This window comes from Mytilus trossulus, chromosome 14 (genome assembly GCF_036588685.1).
Source record: "Mytilus trossulus isolate FHL-02 chromosome 14, PNRI_Mtr1.1.1.hap1, whole genome shotgun sequence".
In the NCBI taxonomy this organism is placed as follows: domain Eukaryota; kingdom Metazoa; phylum Mollusca; class Bivalvia; order Mytilida; family Mytilidae; genus Mytilus; species Mytilus trossulus.
The window spans coordinates 26,649,327-26,657,863 of record NC_086386.1 but is presented as its reverse complement, the minus strand read 5'-3'; positions in this window follow the sequence as shown (position 1 = coordinate 26,657,863).

Below are 8,537 nucleotides of genomic sequence, written 5' to 3'. Positions count from 1 at the left end.
GGGACGACTGCAGTGCAGGCGATTTGGTGTCACGATATCACAGTAGAAATGGGTTCGAATCCCGGCGAGTGAAGAACCAAAAATTTGCGAAAGCAAATTTACAGATCTAACATTGTTGGGTTAATGTTTAGACGAGGTATATATATATATATCTTAATTGATACGATATTCCCGGGCTTATATTTCTATCATGATTTCCTTGATAGAGGATTGCTGCTCACAAGTAAGCTGTTAAACCAAGAGTTCCTGATAATGAAGTTGAAATCACCCCTTCTAAGATTTTATGGACGCCATCACGAGTTGGTTGACCGTTTTGACCTTACTGTTTCACAGATGATATCGGACATGTTCCTTATGTCGTAACTACAATATCCTTCCCTTTTCACGATTGTGACCTACCAAATAAAACTATTTACCGGATTTTTAATAAAATAAGCAACACGACGGGTGCCACATGTGGAACAGGATCTGCTTACCCTTCCGGGTCACCTGAGATAATCCCCCTAGTTATTGGTTGGGTTCGTGTTGCTTAGTCCTTGGCTTTATATGCTTTGTCTTCTCTGCTATAATGTGTCTGTTTGTCTTTTTATTTTTAGTCATGGCGTTAAAAATTTATTTTCAATCTATGAGTTAGACTGTCCCTCCGGTATCGTTCGTCCTTCTTTTTGAATTAAGTCCTTTGCTACTGATTTATAGTTTATTATTTGGGAAAAGTTGTGTGCATTTAAACATGTAAAATATTGTTACATTATTATTGTGTCGCAAGTCAGTATTAGACCGTTGGTTTTCCCGTTTAAATTGTTTTACACTTAATCTAGTAATTCTGGAACCCTTTTTAGGTTTATGTTCGGTGTGAGCCAAGTCTCCGTGTTGAAGGCCGTATATTAACCTATAATGGTTTACTTTTATAAATTGTTATTTGGATGGATAGTTGTCTCATAGGCACTCACACCACATCTTCCTATACAATAGCTAGTAACTCAGTGATTGTTGTTGGTTAATGTCATATCTGTCATATTGGTAAATCGTAAAATTAAATTATCATAAATAATATCGTTAGTTTTTTTCGTTGGAATTATATTTTTTTATTTTTCTTGCCATTGTCTATTTGAGCTTGTTTTACGGTTAACGGTTTTCTCAATGATAAAATATAACATTGACATATAATTGCGTACTTTCCTGTCATTTGAATGTCCTTTCTATAACATGTATAAGCAAATAACACACAATTAACTGTAAATCCTTATGCTAGGAAGTTTAAGGTTGGATCAGCTTCCTAGCTTTGTGTGTACTAATGTTTCCCCAATCAATGTAATAAAGATTGTCATCTTCAAACAGTACAAGTAGGTGGAGATAAACTTGTATATAGGTAAATTTTGTTATTTGATAATGTCCGATAAAATCCAAATACAATGTAAACAATTTTAACTCTGCTTTTTTATATGGTTTTCATATGTCAATTTACAAAGCGAGCAAGTCATTCAATCATTTATCTAGCTAGCATTTTGATTCCAGCTTTGATGATACATTTCTTGAAAAGTAAACAAGCCCTACGTTTGTTCGGACCCATCTACTGATTTCCAACAAAAATGTATAAAAGAGGTCTGCGACAATATAGATAAAGCAAATCAACAACGTTTTATTCATTTATTTGTACGAACATAGTTCAAATAAATGTATACCTTTCGCAGCTTTATGAGAGACTGATGTTTTTTTAATCTTTTTAATTCATTTCACCGATTTTCATCGTGAATAACAAATAAATCACATTTAATCCCATGTTCTATTTAAAAAGCATAGCAGGTGATTGTAACTATTGCTATTTTAAATAAAGATAGATGATACTTGCATAGTTGGTAAAAAAAAAAAGATTACACGTTATAAAAAAAATGCGTCCGAACAGCTTTTCTGGATTTCCTTTCAACAGGAACGCTTGAAAGCCACGGATGCATAAAACCGAAAGAGTTAACGATTAAATTTCTGTAAATATTGACAATGCAGTTGTCCATAGGAACTCCGTTTACGGCTTAAACTGTACCACTATTACTATGATGTTTTGAAAAAATATAGAATGGAAAGTGAATCTGCACTACTGTTTGTTATGGGTGTGCGGCATATTTTTTATGTCCATATGACCCAAACTTCTAAGAGTTTAAACTAACACTTAATTTCTTAACAACCTCTACCTTGACTTTAAGACTACTACATGTTTCAATATCGCCAATATGCATATGTATATTTATTGGTAACATTCCCAAGTTATATCTCTATGAGATGAAACATAGAGATCCGAACTGGGAACCGTAAACAAAATTAATTTTCTATAAATATAATATAATTCCACAAAAGAGGCTTGGTTTGTAAACAGCTGTAAACAACAAAGTACAACATTTAGATCTATAATGTTGTACTCATTACAAACGTTGAGTTTTGAAAAATTCTAAATCGATAAAAAAAAACATTTTGATTTTAAGATTCAATCAACAATTTGCTCTCAGAAAATACATGTATAAAATCAGGTTATATGAATGTTGTTTCCCGAAATGAAATTGTGATGCGTTAAACAGAGAATCTAAGTACTTGTAGCATATGTAAATTTATCTCCAATGACAACATTAAGTGATGTATATCGCCATACAAGTTACACTATTTACATACTCGTGACTGTAAATTTTATGACCGAAAAAATCCAAATAACCGAAATAACCCATACATATTTATTTATCATATATACATGTAGTTTTTGTTATAAACTCAAGAATTTAACTTTAGATGTATATATCTTCATAAATAACCGCTGAATTAGAAACGGTCAGCATGTCACAAGTGTGGTCAGAAGAATTAAATCTGAACCCAGTGCACAGAGAATTACTAAAGCATCTATTTCCACAAAAAAGAACAGAATATACAGTTGTCGTTTGGATGACATTGTAACCATCAACTGCCTGTTCTAAAGTAAAGTATTTATCTTAAAAAGGAAAAATAAAAGTGAAGGTATTATCATTCAATAAGATTGTGTAAGAAAAATGTTTTGTTAATATATCGATTAAAGACAACTTGGTCTATTCTTCACTGAAATAAAAGTCTAATAATACAGAAAACAATAAAATACGTACTAGTTTACTTATACAAATTGTGACTTTGATTGAGAGTTGTCTCATTAGCACGCATGCAACATCTTTTTATATCTTTTGACTAGATTCCCACATATCTAAGTTTTATTAGATATTTTTTGATAAAAAAAATCTTCAATATCATACATGAATGACGAACCTTTCATATATATACACACCACTGGGTCGATGGTACTGCTGGTGTCGTTTTTTTTCCTGTGAGTTTCACAATAGCACTTTGGTGTTGACATGAATATCAATGATATGGTCATTTATATAAATTTCCAATTTTCAAAAGTATGAATTTTACGAAATACTAAGGATTTTCTTGTCCCAGGACAAACTTAGCCGTTTTGGCACACATTTGTATATGGTCTTCAACTTTGTTCTTGTGCTTATAACTAATTTGATCTGAGTGTCATTGATGAGAGTCTTTTGTAAACGAAACGCGTGTCTTGCGTTTCAAATTAGCCTGTTCTCCATATCAGTATTCATTTAACTAAAAAACTTGTAGTGAACATGTTAATACGACAGTATACTTTTGTTGTTGCTGTGAAATGACATTTAGACTATACATTGTCGGTCTTGTTCAGGTAATATTTGCATCATAAGTTTACCTATAATACAAATGGTGATTGATCACTGCTAATCTTTTTTACTTTTTCAATTGTAATGTTTTTAACAGTATTGTAAATTGCTATGTACATTTAATCATGGTGTAATCTTTTATCAATACCGATTGTATATATAACAAAGTGGTACGCATTTTCATTATGTTCAAACTTTTAAAAAGAACATCAAGATAATGCAGTATTAATTAGAAAAAAATAGTATATTGATATTGAAATGTGTTTTTGATTTAAGATTCAATATTCAATATTAATGTTTCCGTGATTTTGCTTAATTCAGTGCAATCAACCTAAATTATAACGTGACAATTGCAATGTTTTATTAACAATTGCGTGTACGGATATTCAAAACAAATTATGTATAAAATGATTTGAAAGAAACAAGTTAAATCCTAGACTGAAAAGCTGATATACACTATTATTTTTCATTGGTCAAATTATAGGGTTGTATGGCATTCAACATCTGAATGCCTAGAACTTCACAGAGATTAACCCTATTATGTACTACCAACCCTTGCACTTTGGGTCTACCTCAGAATTCAATATGGTCGTAATTAGTGAAAATGATGTATAAAATAACTGGCTAAAACCAAAGTGGTTTAAAGTGTTATATTTGTTATTCTCGTTGGATTTTGTCTGATGCTCGGTCCGTTTCTGTGTGTGTTACATTTTAGTGTAATGTCGTTGTTCTACTCTTATATTTAATGCGTTTCCCTCGGTTTTAGTTTGTTACCCCGATTTTGTGTTTGTCCATGAATTTATGAGTTTTGAATAGCGGTATACTACTGTTGCCTGTATTTAAAGATCACTATATAGTATAGTCAATTATATATATTTTTAAGACTAAACATTGGCATAACGATGACTTTTCGGCTTTTTGTCTAATTAAGATGATTTTTCCTTGACATGGTTTTTATACAAAATCATGTTTTAAGAAATAAAATGTTACTTTACCTAATAAAAGCTCTTGTTGACATACAACTCCTCGTAAAACCGAACACGGGTTATCATGCCAACCAGCCAAGGCAAGGGCTACACAATGCTCTGTTAATACATCCGGATTACCTACATGTGCAGAATAGTAAATGACATGGAAACAAATACATGTTATCCTGCTAATAGTATGATAACAATTACTGTCCGTATTAAGAATAATTGGAAAATACACAAAAACGAACTTTTTGTATGTATTACATATTGTTTCATGAATTTTTTCTCTTTTATGTTCTCTTTTATTTCTTTAATATGTTTATCTTTCACTAACGATCACGTGACAAATATACAATTAATTTTGTGTTGTTTTGTTTCAATCAGGTTAAGCCTTTTTTTTTTGGTATCTCGTTGGAAAGAGAATGTCACTGCTTCATGGGACTAATTCAACTGTGAATCTAGTTAAAATAAAATATATAAAAAAATGTTATTTTAATTCGAATGTAAACGAACATAAAAATTCAGCTCTGTATAGCATTTTGCCCGATTTAAAAGGATCGATTTGCGATGTCTACAAACATTTACTTTTACCCAAACACATGTTCAATGTTCATGTGTCTCCCAGGAAGAAACGTTTTAAGTGCCATATTTACAGAATATATGGCACATCTTAATGTTGTTTTTTGGGAAGAATATTTTATGTTGATGGCAGATATTTGTTTTTTTTTTCTTTCTTAACTTTCAATACTCAATATTTTAGTTCTTTATAAAGTAAACAGACCCCTGTTTGGATGTGATTACTGTCTGTTGACCTTAGTGGAGCTGGCATCTCACTAACCACTAGTAGTCCTTTTTTAATTCATGTATCATTGTAATTTAGTTTAGTTTCTTTTGTTACCTATTCTGACATCCGACTTGGACATCTTTTTAACTGAGGTTTACTGTGTGTATTGTTGTGTGTTTGTTTTACTACATTGGCTAGAGTTATAGGGGAGGGTTGGCATCTAAAAAAAAACTCAAAAACAATCATTTGCGCCTGTTCCGATTCAGGAGTTTCTCATCGTATTGAAGATCCATTGGTGGCCTCCAGCTGTTTTCTAATCTTAAATCGGTGTGTTGTCTCTTTGACACATTCCCATTTCTATTCTGAATTTTATTTGATGTCATTGGATAGCTATCTTATTGACTTATACTTTACATTTCCTTTTATTTATATGTATAATATTTGTGAACTACTCAACATACGGTTACCGAGGTAATAAGATTTATGCTAACTGAGCCTCAGATGAGCGAATGTTAAGGCTGTGTGTTCATCGAAATCATGGTTTTTGTTGTCTTTCTTGTGCGATTGTATTGCTAATGCATTGATGGTATCCTGCATTATTATATATATACAAAAATGACATTGATTCAGGGGGAGGGGGAAATAGTTACCATTTATCCAATCAGTAAAATTTGCTAATGTTCCGTCTTCCCAATTCCAGATATTATCTTCATCGAAGTCTGTTAGGCCGAGCCAAAAATAACCAACTCTTAAATTTAAATAAAATGTTGCATTAGCATTATTATATTTTCCTTATTTTAAAGCTTAAAATTATATTTAGCCTAAAGATCAAGCAAATGCAATCATTCACTAGTACAGGATTTCATTATTCCGTTAACTGATATTTTTAAAATATCTTGAAGTTCGATACTTGAGTCAATTAAACTTTTTTTTAAAATCTGTTATTACATTGTATAATTTGAGTTCATGTATAATACAGATGAACACTGTCAGAGTTCTTGAGGTAAAAACAAATTTATGTTTCTATAATAAAAGAAATCATTACTATGATATAAAGTTGTTGGGACTTGCAACAATTCCAACAATATATAAAACAAAGACTACTTTTCAATCGACAATTTGTTTGTCGAGTTTGCTGGTGGATCTAAATGACAAATAACATTATTACACCTTCCATAATATGGTAATTATTGATTGGCTTATACGGAATCACGTATCATAGATTAGTTTCGATGTTTTTTTTTTATCTAAAACATGGTAAGAGCGATTTATAAACCTAATAAATTGAAGCCCCCATTGAACAACCCTATTATTCCCCGGTGAATAACCCCGACAAATTGAAGCATCAATCGAACAACCCTATTATTCACCGGTGAATAATCCTTGTCGTACTCAATGATCAGAAATTGAGTCCCTTTAAAGTATGACGTCACTCAACTTCAGATGAACAAAACCAAGTATGGCAACGTCAATGTTAACGAAGACAAAAGGCCATAGAAAACTTGGAAATCCAACTAGTGTTGACGATATCTTTTGTAAACGGCCATTTTCCGAGCCATCTATATTTTGCAAAAAGAATCTACCTTTGTTGTTCATATGCGAAACAGACACAAACTATTTTTTTTAAAGTAAGTGTTTTGAAAATTTGTTACAGTATTTTACTTTTAATTGTTATATGTTCGTTAGGTACAATAAAACAATTATGGCCCATTGAGTCGGTGAATATCCAACATGGTCAACCCGAGTAATCGTTATTACCCTCAGGCTAAAGCCCTCGTGGAATAACCCTTACTCGGGTTGATTATGTTGGATAGTCACCTCCTCAGCGGGCCATGATTGTATATTAGTTGACCAACTTGTTTTTATATTTAAACGGATGGGAAAAAAGAGTTTCCAACTAAGGATAAAGGGGTATTCCAACCACATGCCCCTATTCAAATACATTAATAGAAAAAAAGGGTTCCTACCCGCGAAACCCAACCATTCAAACCTATGCTAGTTGTTCCACTGAACTAGTCATTAAAGTTACTACCTAAACGAGAAAGATTGCTTCTAACCTAATCATGTTTTTCCTGAAGAACTTCAAACTAAGACCTTTCAAACACGTTACTATTACTACAAATTTCTACTGTGAACTTTCTAAACTTAGATGTAACCATTCCTTTTTCGAAACGCATTGGGTTCCGATGAGCCAGTTGACCCGATATTAACATGCATGCTCATATTTTACTGACGTCCTAAAAAGATGGTTCTGTAAGCATAAAACGGCTTCACTGGTGTTCTTTTTAATAGATATTTATTATGCACTCACGTGTTTTCAAACTGTTCAGCCAGAGCATTTTCTTGTTCTGTCTTTGGCATAATTGGAGTTGCTTTTGAATTTTCAATTGCACACAAACTTCTTCCTTCCTGGTATGACACACCGGAACTTTGCAATCGGATTATTTTATAACATTTTGATTCAAGTAGGTCCCAACCAATTCCAGCACAGTAGGGAATAGCTGAATTGTCATAAATAAAATTGCGTTATTAAACTGTCTTATGACCATGAGGTTACTATATTTTTAATTTGTTAATACTATTAATTTTACTGGGTCATCAATTGTCAATGTATTAAATTCATATAAATGCACTTTATGATGAGACTATAATGACTTGTGATTAGAACAACCTACGATATGATTAGATGCATTCATAAATTCAAAGCGTCATAAGGATATTAAAGATACAACTTTCATCGGGCTTATTATGCATATGGTCCAAAAACAGATATACTTGGGAGGTAAACTCGTAACTTTTTAGTAAAAGTATGTGCATCATATTGCTCTACTATAGAACATTTAACTTGTTTACAAGAACACATCAGCACGTCTTATCAGAGTATTATACACAATAACATAATGAGTTGATACGCGGAACAAACTGGTTTATACTTGATATATGATATATGAGTACTTTACAATGTCCTAGAATAAAAATGAAATTAAAAAAAATACCAATTCCATGTGCATCAAAGGCTCTTGTCATATACCCCACTTAAGAAATTCTGAATTATAACAGTTTAAAAGGATTTGCCCTTGC